At 40.1% G+C, this 16,086-nt stretch overlaps 1 protein-coding gene across 4 annotated transcripts in view; it reads right to left on the reverse strand.

Annotated features, from left to right (window-relative positions):
- The window catches only part of SPAG16 (sperm associated antigen 16), a 1,190,570-nt gene that overhangs the window by 512,951 nt on the left and 661,533 nt on the right, over positions 1-16,086 (reverse strand). The gene's annotated exons all lie outside the window — the stretch shown is intronic.

Genomic DNA, 16,086 nt, shown 5'->3' on the forward strand with positions numbered 1-16,086 from the left:
TCTCTGCTCCTATTCCAACTAAAACAGACTGAAGGTGAAGGATAAAGACCTAAATATGAGGTGAATACACCCATTCATATATACCTCTCCCAAAACACACCCATTGTGGGGAGCAGCCTGGACTGGACTGAGTTACTGGAATTAAGACTTATTCTATGCATCTGCTCTCCCACAATATGGCGCTGGGAGAGAAGTGAACAGCTTCCGCACAGCTGCCTCCAGTTCAGCTAATAAACTGTAGGACTTGCTCCTGATTGGAGGAGAGCAGCGTACTCGGCGTGTGGGCAGCCGAGTTAGGATTGGCGGAGGAGGACTATAAAGGAGGAGAGAGACGGCATGCACCAGGGAACATCTAAGGGGAACATCTAAGGGAACACCTGTGCAGCCCCCCGAGAAAGCCGGCCGGCGGAGTGCCGCTCCCCTGCGGAAGTGGGGAATGTGGCCAGGGGGAACTGCCCTTCCACGGAGGTGGAAGGGATAGTAGCCAACCCGGGAAGAACCAGCAGCAAACCCGGGGAGGGCCGAGCAGACGAAAGAACAGCGCAGGGTCTTGTGTCGTTCCTCCACGAAGAGGGGGAGCGACATAATGGTGCCGTGACTCGGATAGGAAACCTGACTCGGATAGGAAACCTAGGACGGATATGAAACTTAGGAGGGAAGAAACGGGAAGAAGTGGAAAATACCGGAGAGAGAGACTAGCAAACAGCCTAGGGAAAAGCCGGACGAAAAGGGTTCCAGAAGAAGCTATTGAAAGCCTAGGCATAGATTCAGACTACGGACTACGGGGGGAAGCTGGGAGAAATCTCTAAGGTCGAAAAGCGAAAGTGAAAGCTAGAACAAACAGACTCGGATGCAGACTGTGGGGAGAGGCCAGGAGAAATGAGGGAGGAGTATTGTTGGAGGAAAGCTTGGGGAAACATACCGGGTAGAGAAAAATGTTAGGGAAATTGAAGCCGCGGGGGGCAGGCCGAGGCGGATACGAAAGCCACTTTGGGATTCTCAAGTTAGCCCGGGAATAGGGGGCGAAAAGTTGAAACCAGAAGCTGAAACGTAAGCCAGATTGGGATCCGTCTGATTAGCCCGGGGAGCAAAGGACGGGAAGCCAAACCGTGGGGCGGAGACGTATGCTGGGTTGAATTCGCCAGGCTAGCCCGGGGAACTTAGATTGAATGCTAGTGGCGGACACGTAAGCTACGCTGTGTGACTCGCGGAGGCTGCCACGCGCAGACAGAGCGTGCGGGGCTCAAGTACATAGGGAACGCGGGGCTAGCGTGGAGACCGCGGAGTGTGCGCGCAAAGCCGAGCCGCGCAGAGCCGCGAAGCCTCGCGCGGGCTGAAGCGGTTCAGAGCCGGAAAGCTGCCGAGAAGCAGCCTCGGGGCGGGCGCAGCCGGGAAGCCTCAGGGATAAGAATGAGACCGGGAGGCTGCGGGGATAAGAGAAACAGAAGTTTTAGAAGTAAAGTGAGAGAAATAGGAATGCTGGAAGATAGAAGTGGAATGGGAGAAATCGGAATGCCCGGAGATAGAGAAATAGAGAAATAGAAAGGCCTCCCCTCAACATGGCAATAAGAAAGCTTGGATTCGGTCTGCCTGATTAAGTGAGGCGATGAGCACCTGCAGCGGCTAGCAGCTTATGCGCCGCAGGTCACCGAAGATAGGCACGAACCAACACTAATAAGTCTCCCCCACAATACGGCAATGAGAAAGCTTGGATTCGGTCTGCCTGATTAAGGCGGTAAGCGCCAGCAGGCGGCTCGACCAGAGTGTGAGCCGCAGGTCACCGAACACAGGCACGCATCAGCGCCTAAAAACCTCCTCATAACATGGCGAAGAGAGGACCCGGATTCGGTTTGCCTGATTGATAGGACTTGCAAAGAACCTGTGGCAACTCTAGCAAGTAGAGCAGAGTGTGTGCCGCGGGACACCGAAGACAGGCGCGTATCAACGCCAAAAAATAAAAAGAAAGGGGGATCTGTGGGGAGCAGCCTGGACTGGACTGAGTTACTGGAATTAAGACTTATTCTATGCATCTGCTCTCCCACAATATGGCGCTGGGAGAGAAGTGAACAGCTTCCGCACAGCTGCCTCCAGTTCAGCTAATAAACTGTAGGACTTGCTCCTGATTGGAGGAGAGCAGCGTACTCGGCGTGTGGGCAGCCGAGTTAGGATTGGCGGAGGAGGACTATAAAGGAGGAGAGAGACGGCATGCACCAGGGAACATCTAAGGGGAACATCTAAGGGAACACCTGTGCAGCCCCCCGAGAAAGCCGGCCGGCGGAGTGCCGCTCCCCTGCGGAAGTGGGGAATGTGGCCAGGGGGAACTGCCCTTCCACGGAGGTGGAAGGGATAGTAGCCAACCCGGGAAGAACCAGCAGCAAACCCGGGGAGGGCCGAGCAGACGAAAGAACAGCGCAGGGTCTTGTGTCGTTCCTCCACAAAGAGGGGGAGCGACAACCCATGTTAAAACAAGAAATCTTTATGTGAAGAAAGTCACTTGTACGTTTGAGATATTTTGCAAAATCTTATTTTTCCCAATTCTTACACTAATAGAAGGAAACAAAGATGCACTTAAAAAGATTTCCATATGCCAAAGGTACTACAGTCCAAATGAGAAACATTGATGTGTGTGAAACAGCCCTTGCACAAATGTTTTCTCTGATATAATAAGGCCAGCTTATCTAATTTCAAACAAGAATACAACACTGGTTCATAATCATTTAAGTTTAAGACTCAGGTGAATTTTTCTTCTCGTGCAGAACTCATGAATAAGAAATGCGCACCAGTTCATGTCACCTAACTACAGATATAGATAGTGACAGAGGCTTAAGTTATTTCTGATCCAATATTATATATTTTTGTGTTATCTGAATAAAGCCTACATTTTGTTCACACATGTAAGGCCTTTGCTCAGTGAAGTGTAGTTATACTCTGAAGATTTGCTACAGGAACGAAAAGAAATCATTTTAATTAATGTTAGTTTTAGAAAATAACCTGAAATCTACTGCTTTGCATTCCCTCACCTGCATGTAGGACCACAAGCATCTCTGTACATAGCTTTTGTGTGGATTTAATTTTGTCAGACTCAATCCTTCTTTCATATGCCTCATTATACAATCAAAATAAAGGGCACACATCAGCATGGTAAATAATATCTGGAGTTAAATATTCAGTGAGAATATTCTTTCAATATTACAGCTGAAATGTATTTGCTTTGATGAGCAAGGTTGAGTACCAAAGAACTCATAGTGCAAACAAACATATATTTGAAAGTGAGGGATTGTTCTCATTTTGTCAAAGTGTTTTTAACTTGTTCGATATTTGCAATGTTGGATGAGCAAAAATTACACATTAAAAAGACTGTTGCAGATGAGTGGTGCTGCTGCCACAAAAAATAAGAATGGTAGGCACTGTTTTCCTACAATAGAAACAGTCTCAACACTCTCTCTTGTGAATGTGTTAGCAAACTATCTGAAGAGAGAAAGTTTGCAAACGGTACTCTGATTCTCTTAGTTCATACTCAGCATGTCTGTGTGAAGACAAAGCAAAGAGACTCTATTAGATGGGAAAACAGATGGAAAGGATTTATAAGAGAAAAATAAGTTAAGACACTATAGGTCATATACTTTTCAAAGGAGAAAAATGTTATGGAGGAGTAAGTTGAATGTTGGCAATCTTTGGAACTGTTACAGAAATACATATTGGAGAATGAATATAAAATAATACCTTGTTATGAAAATGGATAAAGATTTAAGAATAAAGTATAAGAGGAAAATATGAGTCAGAGAATGAGATACTACGGCACCAGTTAAGTATTAGGGGGTCCATAGAGTACTTTAAAAAACAGACCAGACGGGATTGTGATGTGGCAGAGGCAGCAAAGATAAAGAGAATTAGAGCAGAAACGTGAATGCTTTATGACATAGAACAAATTATTCATAAAAACCAATGTTGGATTATTTGACAGAAACGCGACACATGTGCCCAAGGCACCAGCAAAACAGCTGCACCAAACTGGCGATGGAGATAAAGGGCACAGATAAAAAGGAAAAGAATTAGAGATCAAGCAAGGAGGGGAGGGAGGAGAGAAGCGAGGGAAAGGGAACAAGCAAGTGAGCATTTTAAGGAATCCAATATTCATTATATAACAGGGTACCATCAAAGGGACTTCATGAGTAAAAAAGTAAATTTTGGATGAGCTTTCTTACATCCTTTAGTATTCATTTTAATTTTTACATCACAAATTGTATGTGGGAAGACTATGTGAGAAGCTGTGTGCATACAGGCATTTTAGGTCTTAAACACTCACAGCTTGATTGAATTAAGGAAAGAAATAGGGAAGACAAATGTGACCATTGAAGACTGAGGTTAGCAGTGGATGGAAGACATCTCTCTCTCTCTGCCTCTGCCTTTCTGTAACTCTGTCTTTCGAATACTCAATAAATCTTTAAAAAGATTGAGGTTAGATAGAAACGTTTCTCAGAAAGGCACAGTCTTCAACTCAAACGTGGGAGGACACATATAAGCGGGTTGCTGGAGAAAGGTCTACAAGGAAACTTTGAAAGCAGAATGAAGAAACAAGACAGTAATAAGACACTAGTGAAGGTCAAAGAAAAAATGCAGAAAATAACTAAAGAAGGAATATGGCAATTTACTAATGACCAGGAAGATCATGCTGAAGTGACATTTAGATTATGGGAAACAGGATTAGCAAGACAAAAGGTACTAGAGTAGTCAATGCAATTTTGAACAAAAGGGCAAAGTCAGGCATGGTTTAATCATTACACTTTTATATATATGTTCTGGTGTGTTACACCGTTTTCCATAAATATTTACATATATTGTTAATGAAAATTTTAATATTCTATAAAATAAATTCTTTAAAACTACCTGATGTTCAAATTTACTATATATACTAATCAAAATTGTGTGATATCTGTAGTACAATATGCATAGATCAATAGAACAGAGAATTTAAAAATATATACACAGAAGTATAGATAACTTTTTCTTTCTTCAAGGGAATCACTTTTTATCTTTCTTAAAAATTAGATTTTTTTGAAAGACAGAGAAAGATATCTCTGGTTCACTTCCCAAATGTCTGGAAGCTGGGAGGGAACTCAATCACACTTGAGTGCTGGAGTCACAACTATATGAGCCACCATATGCTGCCTCCAAAGGTACACATTAGCAGGAAGCTGGAATCAGGAACAGAGATGGAACTGGAATCCAGGCACTCCAGCACGGGTTGTGGGCATCTTGAGCAGCTGTTGATTGCTGTAAGTGTTGGAGTTAATAATTTGTGCCAATATAAATTTCCTAGTTTTGAGAATATGCAGATTACATGTGCATTAGGAATATGCAGGTAAAAGGTACAATGGAAACTGTACCATTTTTAGAATTTATCATGTAAATTCAAAAATAAAAAAGTATTCAAAAAGTAATATGGATTATCTAAAAGTCACTAAGTATACAGGGCCAGATGTGTAATAATTGAGAGAAAGGTCAAATCCTCTTTTTCTGTTAGGAATGATGTGAGTACCTAGATCAACTAATGAAGCATCGCTACTACACTATAGCTAACATTTTCAAAGAAGTGACTGCAAGATAAATGAACTGCTAGAGATAGATATATTGCTTGCAAAAATGGTTGATTTCTGTCAGTTTTGGCTGCTGTAACAAATATAGTATAGTTTTTGAGTGTCTAAAACAACATGTTTTAAGATTTAATTATCTATTTGAGAGGCAGAGATACAGAGAGAGGACAAAAAAGTGGGGGGGGGGGAAGCAGAGGAGAGGAAAGGAGGAGAGGTTAGGAAGAGGGAAAGAGGGTTAGGAGGAGGAGGGAGGGGAGCCAAGGATCCGTTGATTCACTCCCCAAATGGCCACAACAGCAAGGATTGGGCCATGCCAAAGCCAGGAGCTTCCTCCAAGTCTCCCACATGGGTGCAGAGGCTCACGGACTTGAACCATCTTTCACTGTTTTCCCAGGCACATTAGCAAGTGGTGGTATTATAAATGGAGCAGCCAGGACTCAAACTGGAGCCCATATTGGATGTCACTGCAGGAGGTGGTTTAGCCTTCTATATCACAGTGCCAGCACCAAAGACTACATATATTTTTCACAATTCTGGAGATTTTTAATCCAAGATGAAGGTGCTGGTAGATCAGGTGTATCAGGGTTCACTTCCTGGTTTTAAGACGGCTATCTTCTCATTGTATTTTCAGATGACAGAGGACAAAGAGATTAGCAACAAAGGCTCTCATCTTTCTTCTTGCAGGGCACTCATCCCATTCACCAGAGTTCTATCCTCTTGACCTAATTGTCTTCCAAAGGCTCCACTTCCAACCACTATCATATTGGTCTTACCATATAAATTTTGGAGACACAAATATCTGTTGTATAGTATTCTACTCTTCTGTCTCCCATTCATGTCTTTCTCACAAGAAAAACATATTCAATCCATGCCAATATCCCCCAAATCTGAACTCATTCAGGATCAATTCTTACATAAATATCATCTACTTAAGATATGGGTAAATCTTGAGGGATGATTTACCCTGAAATGAAATTCCAATCCAGCAGGGATTATATGCAACGAGGTATGTCATACATTTCCAAAATACAATGGTGCCACAAGCATATAGGATAGACATTCCCATTTGAAAAAGGAGAAACCAGAAGGAAGAAATCAGTGAGGGCCCCAAACAAGATGAAAATCTATCAAGGCAAACTGTAAGATCTGTGTCTCAAGAATAATTGCCTTTGAGTTGATATTCTATCTCCCCATCTCAATGGGGAAAAGGCCCCACATTTGCAGCACTGCTGAGTTAAGATAACATAACTCAGCGACCAGCACTGTAGTGCAGTGGGTTATGCTGCCACAGCTGCATCCCATATGAGCACTAGTCCAAGTCCCAGTTGCTCCACTTACAATCCAGTTCCCTGCTAATGAACCTGGGAAAGCAGTGAAAGATGGCCCAAGTGATTGGGGCCTCTGCCACCCATGTGGGAGACTCAGATGAAGTTGCTGGCTCCCGACTTTAGCCTTGTGCAGGCAGATTGTCTAGATCATTTGGAGAGTCAACCAGGGGATGGAAGATTTCTCTGTCTTGCAAATAAATTTTTAAAAGGATCACATGACTCAATGTCTTTACAAGATGACTTTTGAACCTCTATGACTCTGGGAATCTCTGTGTGGCTTATTGAAGCCAAGTCAATGGGCGCAACCTACTTACTCTGCTGGGCACTGGCTCTGCTTTTTGAAATTGAGATGGATACAGTCCTGACTACAAGCCATGCAATCTGAGTCTGTGTTGAGAGAGCCTACAAATTTCGAATTGTCTTTGGGATCATTATTTTTTTTTTATTTTGAAGAATAACATATTTAAGGCTAAATAGATCTGTTCCAGGCTTGTATTGTCTATGAAGTACACCAGCCTTTCTTATTTCACCTAATTTTAAGCCCAAGTGGCAGTGTTCCTGCAGATATAATCCCATTTCTTCCTGGTTTCTGTTGGGATGTTTGATCAGATCCTTAGATCACACTCATACTAATCTCCTTATCAATCAGAAGTCTGGCCAAACCTTTAGTATTCTCTGTACTAGGGATAGGCTGAGGATTTTTCCAAAACTTTAAATTATGATTCCCTTTTGATGAACATTTTCTTCTTTAATTTCTTTCCTATCACATTTTACTGTAAGCGATCAGGAGGAATAGGGCTGTTCCTTCAGCACTTTGTTTAAAAATCTCTTCAGCTAAATATCCACTTTCACTGCTGGCTAGTTATACACTCCACAAGACACTAAAACAAGAACACAATTCAGAAAAGTTCTTTTCTACTTTAAAGCAAAGTTTCTTTTTTTATAGCTCCACTACTCTTTTGCATCTGAGACCTTCTCAGAATGACCTTTAAAGTCTATAGTTTTATCAGAATTCTTCTATAATTATTTATTCTCCAAGAATATAGAGGTTTTCTTTCTGTACTCACTTCTTTGTGAGCCTCACCAGAATAAAATTTTTAAATTCTTTCATGGGACTATCAAGTGCCTTTAGCATGCACCTGAAAATTCTTCCAGTCTCTATCTATCTCCTATTTCCAAAAAGACACTTCCATATTGTTACATATTGCTTATACTGGTGCCCTACTTCTAGGTATCAATTTCTATCTATGTCAGTTCAAGTTATTATAATAACATAGACCAGGTAACTTAAATAACAAACATCTGGAGGCTGAAATAATCTCAGGTACCCACATATCTAGCACTTAGGAGAACCCAATTCATGGTTTTGAGATGGCTGTCTCCCCCTATACCCCCACATTGTAGAAAGTAAAGAGTGGAAACAAGTCTTTTCTTGTAAAGGTGCTAATCCCATTTATGAGCACTACAAACATAATCTAATTGCTGCCCAAATTCAAAGGCTGCAAATACCATTACACTGGGGATTTATGGTCAACATATGAAATTTGAAGCAACACAAACATTTAGCCCATATCACTTGCCATTATTTCTTTCCCTATATGCATGCTGAACTTTAATCTTGGACATATGACTTGTTTTGATTAATGATAGAATAGGAAGTAGAGACTTGATTAACTTCATGTTGATGGGCGCTTGCTCTCTCTTACTGCTGGATCATTTCTGCCACCATGTGGAGGAGTTCAAACACGCTCACTGGTGAATGAGGTACCACATAAAAATAGGGTCTAGTTACCCAGCTGCAGAGTCATACATGTGAATAAGGCCATCCCAGACTACCCATTTCCAAGTAAGCCAGTCCAGAACAGATAAGCCATCCAACCAACACACATGGAAAGAAAATACGGAAATAATTGGTGGGAAGATGGAATAATTCTCATCTAGTTCATTCTATTTGCTTAGTGAAATAGAATAAATAAAGGGGAGAGTGATCCAACATGGGAAGCGAGATACTCAGCAGACTCATAGAATGGCGGATGTCCTAAACAGCACTCTGGCCTCAGAATCAGCCCTAAAGGTATTCTGATCTGGCTGAAAAGCCCATGAGAGTATTTCAGGCATGGAAAGCCAAGACACCAAGACACTCTGGCAAAAAAAAAAAAAACAAAACAAAACAAAACAAACAAACAAACAAAAAAAAAAAAACAAAAAAAACACACCTAAATGAAAGATCTCTGTGAGTGAGATCCCAGTGGAAAGAACAGGTCTTCAAAGAAGGAGGTACCTTTCTCTGAAGGGAGGAGAGAACCTCCACTTTGACTATGACCTTGTCTAAACAAGATAAGAGTCGGAGAACTCAAGGGGCTTCCATAGCCTTGGAAACTCATGACTGGTGCATAGGGAGATTACTGATGCCATGAACAGGAGTGTCAATTTGTAAAGTCAACAACAGGAGTCAATGTGCACTTACTCCTCATGTAGGATCTCTGTCCTTAATGTACTGTACATTGAGACTTAATGCTATAACGAGTACTCAAACAGTATATTTCACTTTGTGTTTCTATGGGGGTGCAAACTGTTGAAATCCTTATTTAATGTATACTAAACTGATCTTCTGTAAAAAAAAAAAAAAAAAAAGAAATTATCAATTCCCAACTTGACTCTCACTGGGATTAAACATGACAATAGGTCTGATCTGATTTTATCATCATTTAAAAAATCATCTATTATTTTTCACTTTATGTTTCTGTGTGGGAGCAAACTGTTGAAATCTTTACTTAATGTATGCTAAACTGTTCTTCTGTATATAAAGAGAATCGAAAATGAATCCTCATGTGAATGGAAGGGGAGAGGGAGTGGGAAAGGGGAGGGTTGCGGGTGGGAGGGACGTTATGGGGGGGAAGCCACTGTAATCCATAAGCTGTACTTTGGAAATTTATATTCATTAAATAAAAGTTAAAAAAAAAGAAATAAAAATTCAGGTCACATGACTTGAATCCCCAAATCCAAATGGTTTATCAGTCAGTGTAGGACTTTTGGGTATTACGTGACAAATTGAATTTCCTCAATGTCCATCTCACAGGAGACCCAGCAAGACTCAAAATATATCCTATGAATATATTCCCAGCTCATGAGTTTGACACTGGGAAAACAGTCTTCACAGAAATGCATATTAGGAACAAGCTATGTATGGATTAGATATGTTTTAAAGTTCAAATTGAATTTCCTCAATGTCCATCTCACAAAAGACCCAGCAGGACTCGAAATTTTTATGTGGTACCTCATTCACCAGTGAGCATGTCTGAACTCCTCTCACAGAGAATGGAATTAAAAGACGTTTATTTTGGTGCCCCCTCCAAAAGAAATCGATGCACATAGTAAGCAACTGCAGAATATATTGCCCCCAACATGTGAAGTGTGGGAGATTATGGTTCAGAGAACCAAGTAAACCTTCTCTAGCTACTCCTGTGCATGCAAATAGCAAATTCTATATCTATGTGGAATCTGCTACCATCAAAAGTTAACAGAATCAGGAATAGTAATTCCCACCACATTCCTACTTCATTAGCATGGCTGAACAGAGCACCTTGGAAAATGATAATGGATTGCCACAGGATTCATCAGCTCTTGACTGAAATTGCAGTTGTTCTTCCAGATGTGAAGTCCTTACTGCAGTCAGTCAACCCTCCTGGCATCCAGCATGCACCTTGTTACTTGGCAAATGCATTTTTTCCTTATCCCACTGTGTAGAGAACACATGAAGCGATTTGATTTCACCTCACAGGGTAAATTGTATACTTTTAAGCTGTGCCCTCAGGGTCTGCTCTCTGGCACAGCTTAGATTACAGTAAAGTTGATATTACAAAATATCACCCAGTGGGACTCTGTTGGAGCCATTGTGCTGACAGAATCAAGAAATACAGAAGTGAAGGGTAGCCCCAGATTCCTTGGTTATATGCATACTTACCAAACTAGGGAGATTCAGGGGCCTTTTGTCTGGTTGAATTTTCTGACTCCCCAGTGGTTCCTATGCACAGGAACATTACCTTCAAAGCAAAGGAGAAATCGCCACGTCTTGCCTCCTTACTATGAAGAAGATACAGTTTCACGGGTCTCTTTCGCTATCTGAAGCCGCTTACAGCACACTCAGACGTGCTATTTTGAGTTGACTAAGGGATGTGAAGAGAATGCCAAACATGAACGGGTTCCTGAACAGAGAGAGCTTTTTCATGTTTTCCAAACTAAAGAGGAAATAGCTGTGCAATTTGGTCCACATGTTCCAGTCGAGGCAGCGGTCATCTGAGAGTCCACATCAGCCCGTTCTGGATAGCACCATGACATCACTATTGCAGGAACAATCTCCATGACGTGGAAATGAGGCATCCTCTCCCTTTGAGAAACATTTCTTTCCTTCCTGGAGGGCCTTGACAGATTCCACTAGACCTGAAGTGCCCTTGGGACATGAACTGTTTGTCATGAATTAAGCCACAAATGAGATTTTAACAGATAAGAGATGTGAAAAGAAGGGTAAAGGAATTGAAACTGGATAGAAACAAGAGATCACTGTGAGGGACCTTGGAATCCACATTTTAAGAACAAAAGGGAAAGGTTGTTATCAAAGGCAAAAAAACAAAGTTGTGTAGATAACTAATCACAAGTACTTCTGGAATCAAAGAATTGTTGCCTGAGTGACACCTAATTAGAGTACACAAGCTGAAGCGGGGAAGAAAGTGCTCACAGAGGAAAACACCAAGCATCATGACTGAGAGCTGTTAGAAGAAAGACTGGATAGGCGGGAAGGCTACAGTGTTAAGTGGATTTTCTGTTTTGATCTGGCTATGGTTTTAATATAGTTTGCCCCCTATGAAATTCATGTTGGAGGTTAATCCACATTGACAGGTATTAAGAGGATAGAAACTTAATCCTAGTATTTAGAAGTAGGGACTGTGGGGGATGATTAGGATTAGTTAAAATCATCAGGGTGCAGCCCCCAAGGATGAATCCCGGTGGCTTTATACGGAGACCAGAGGCGATAGATACACAAGCATGTTCCTCTCTCTTGCCATATGGCACTGTGCACTGCCTCAGGACTGGGCTAGCAAAAAGGCTATCAGCAGATGTGGTCTTTTACTCTTAGACCTCTAGAGTTGTAAGCCAAAATAAATTTCTTTTCTTATAAAGTTGCAAAGCCTCAGGCATTTCATTACAGTAATACAAAATGGACTGATACAGTTATTGATGTTGCAATCAATGAGGATACTGAGCCAAGTGTTAAATTATTCACAACACAATAGGGATGACCTAATATTTACAGTCAATATATGACTATAAAATGGAGGTGAGGGTAATGATACAGTCTCAAAGTGTGATCATATGAAGCTACAATTCTAAAGGAGGAGAGAAGGAAATATAGTCTAGAAGTAACAGTGAAAAGAGGGAACACAAATCATTAATTTTTATATTAATCCAACAAATATTTATTACTTTCACAGAATGTCCCAGGATCTTTTTTGGCTACTCGGAACACATTAATGAACAAACTCTTCAGTTCTAGTGGTAGGTCAATATCCCAAGAAACAGCTTACTGATATATATATATATATATATATATATACACACATATATATATATACACACACACACACATACACACACATGTATATATATATAATATATATATTAATGCAAAATTCTAAAATAAATGGCATGCCCCTTAGTAAAAGCATCTACATGCTTAAGATTCATTATGAGTCGTAAATCTCTTAAGAAGGATTAAGGGGTGAGAGTTACAAGCTCTATTAAGAAAAGGGAAACAGTATCTTCAAGGGATAGCCAGTTTAAGCAAGAAGATAAATTTTACATGGAAGATGCAGAGAATTTCAAATATTTTGTTGTTGACAAGCAACAAATTCTGAAGCATATAGTGAAAGGCACCGAGAGTTGAGCAAGAGATGGAGTCTGATTGATATACATTGACAATACCTATAATAAGATGGCTGGGATTTCTGAGGTAACTCAGATAAAACAATTAAGTCTGATAGGATTAAACCTAATGGCCTCTTAGAGGAAGTTGAATCAGAAGTTAGAGATCACGTCCTTCTTTCAGTAGTTTATAGTGGTAAAAGTATGGCTGTAGGTAATGAGAACCATTATAACTCAGATAATGAAGAGGCTATAGTTGTAGATGTCACTGGAAGCCTCTACGGTGTAGTAGTCTGCTTCTCTTGTGTATATTCCTGTGGAACTGTGGTCTTTCTACCTTTTTGCTTGTTGAACATTATGGTTAGCTGTATATTATACACTGCATTGAAATTATGTTTTTTGCAAAAATTAAGAAAAGAAGGAAGGAGGGGGATTAAGAGAGAGAGTGAGGGAAAGATATACAGTCATCTTCTTAGAATTAGACCCAAATAACTACATGAAATCTGTTCTCTTTATGTCAATAAACATTTTTTTAAGGTGTTGAGTCTGGCATTGTGGCAAGCAGGTAAAGCAGCCACCTGCAACACCGGCATCCCATTTGAGTGGTTTATGTCCTGGCTGTTCCACTTCCAACTTTCTGATAGCGTGTCCTGGAAAACAGTGGAAGATGGCCCAAGTGCTTGGGCCCCTACAAGGAGACCCTGAAGAAGCTCTTAGCTACTGGTTTGACCTGGCACAACACTGGCCATTGCATCCATTTGGGGAGTGAACTAACATATGGAAGATCTCTGATCTTCTGATCTCCTCTCTCTCTGAAATCCAAATAAATCTTTTTTTTAAAGTGTGATAAGGGAACACTTTGTAGGTACTTCTGTATCCTTTGTTCAGTGTCCACTGGATTAGAACACCATGGACTTGAACTGGCACTCCAATAAGGATGCTGGCATCACTGGCGGTGGTTTAACCTTCTGCACCACAATGCCAGCAGCTGAGTAGGTGCTTTCACCCCTAAAGTGTCTGCTACAACTATGTGTTAATGAGACTATTGCTACTATAGTTGTATTTTCATGACCTGGCAAATATGATTCTGTTCTCCAATGGCTGCTAAATTCTGGAAACTGTAGAGCTATGCACTTTTGTATTGCAATATAGGGCTGCACCTACTCTATTACCCAGGTGACATGGGCCAGATTGGAGGTTTTTAAGGCATTCCATCTCATTTTAGTTTACTCATTGCTGGAATCTTGTCTACCCTGTGTCTTCTATTCCAGCTCCCAAGCTAGAGAAAGAAACTTTGTGAGATTCCTTGCGTGATTGGTAACTTCTCTAGTCATCCAAAGACTGGTGACTCGATATTCATACTTGCAAAACCTTCTGCCTACCTGCTCTGTGGTTATTGGCACTTTGTACCATAACATACAATTCACTTGGTATATAACAAACAGAAAGTGCACCTCAATTAGGGATCTACAAATTATACAACTCATTTATATGAAACATTTATTGTAAAAAAAAAATAAATGTTCAAAATCTAATGACAGTTATTTCTTTATTGATCCATGCACAGTAAAAGAACATTAAGATCAAGTTTATTACAGTGGACACTTGCTTGAGGCATTCTCCACACATATACACAAAGTCATATTGGTTATGGAGATCTCAATTTTTGAATTATGGTATAGCTTGGTAAATAAAATATGAACTTTAGATTTAATACATTTTTCTCCATAAAAATATATATTTGTCAAATAGTGCCTATTAACTAGGAATCAAAATGAAAAATATGTTGCTTTCCTGTTTTTTTTTTCACTTTTTGTGCTTATCTATGTGTTTATGTACAATAATACTTAGATATGATTTCAAGCCTATATTTCTAGGGAAAACTATTTGAACATGAATGAAAATTCAAGAAGATGCAACAGGTGATTTATTGTCCTGGTGAAACACAATAAATTAATCACAAGAGGTCAATTTAAATATCTTATCATTTCTTATAACATTACTTTTCAAGCATTGCTACTTCAGCCTGTTAATATATATACCTTGGGTGTCTTTTCAAGTATAAGAAGGCAAATGGAGATCTTTGAAATACAAGGCAGGTATTAATGTACCATAATCCATGCAGTTTAGTCTTAATATTTCTTATTTTATGTTTTAAAGCCATTAATATTGTTCAATATGTCCTTCTTTGCTAGCATAGCCAACTGTGCAAAAGAATCATAAAGAACATGAAATGTATGAGTTGAATATTTTATAGTATAATTACCAGAGTCCATTTTATTACTTTTCTAACAAATAAGTGTTGTTTTATAATGCAGAAATTTCTCTCATTTGGGGATATACTTTTTGCTTTATTTACCCAAAAGAAATAATATATAATAGAAGATTATTCACCATAACTGAAACTTAATATTCCACATTTATTTTTTCTTAAAGTTTCTTTTACAGCTCTCTTTCTCTTTCTCTCCCCTCCTCCAACCTAGAGGTATGAGTGATCAATGGGTTCTTAAATTAATACAGAAGTGACAATAGTAGGCAGACAGGAACAATTAATTGTCTTCAGTGGACATTCTAGATGAAAAGGTTTTCCTTATTCTACAGCACTTTCTAGAATTCCAGATGATGCAACTCGCTGGAAATTTTTTTCTAAAGTTTATAGTAATGTTCCAGTACAAAAAATCAGTGTGCAGCCTTTCAGCCATATCAGAAAAGTAACAGGTCACCCATTTTCTCTTTCTCACATGACTCACAACATCTCAGAAACTCCTACAGGTTTTATTTTCTAAAGTGACCCAGGATACAATTTCTTGTACCATCACTATTCCCAGGCTAATGGCTAATCTTTTCTATATTTTCCCTGGAATGTTGCAATAGTTTGTATCCACTCTTCTTGCTTTTCCTTGTTTTTACTATTTTATCACCTACACCTCTGCCACAGTTCATTTTCAACCTAGTGGCCAGAGTCACTCTATTAAATCCTAAAACAGATTGAAACCACTGCTTGAGACTCTGCAGTGGCTTCCCATTTCTTTGTGAATAAGGGCAAAAGTCATTGAAATGAATTCCAAGACCCTGTATTACATGCACACTCACATAATTGCTTTACCTTTACCATTCAGTCCTCTACTGATTCCAGTTAGACTGTCCTTCTTTTTGTTCATCAGTCATGTGAACCCTGTTACCACCATAAGAAACTTCTTACACTGAAGAACTTGGAATATTTTTCACCCAGATATCTTGCCTCA

The sequence above is a fragment of the Oryctolagus cuniculus genome, chromosome 3 (genome assembly GCF_964237555.1).
Source record: "Oryctolagus cuniculus chromosome 3, mOryCun1.1, whole genome shotgun sequence".
Lineage (NCBI taxonomy): Eukaryota > Metazoa > Chordata > Mammalia > Lagomorpha > Leporidae > Oryctolagus > Oryctolagus cuniculus.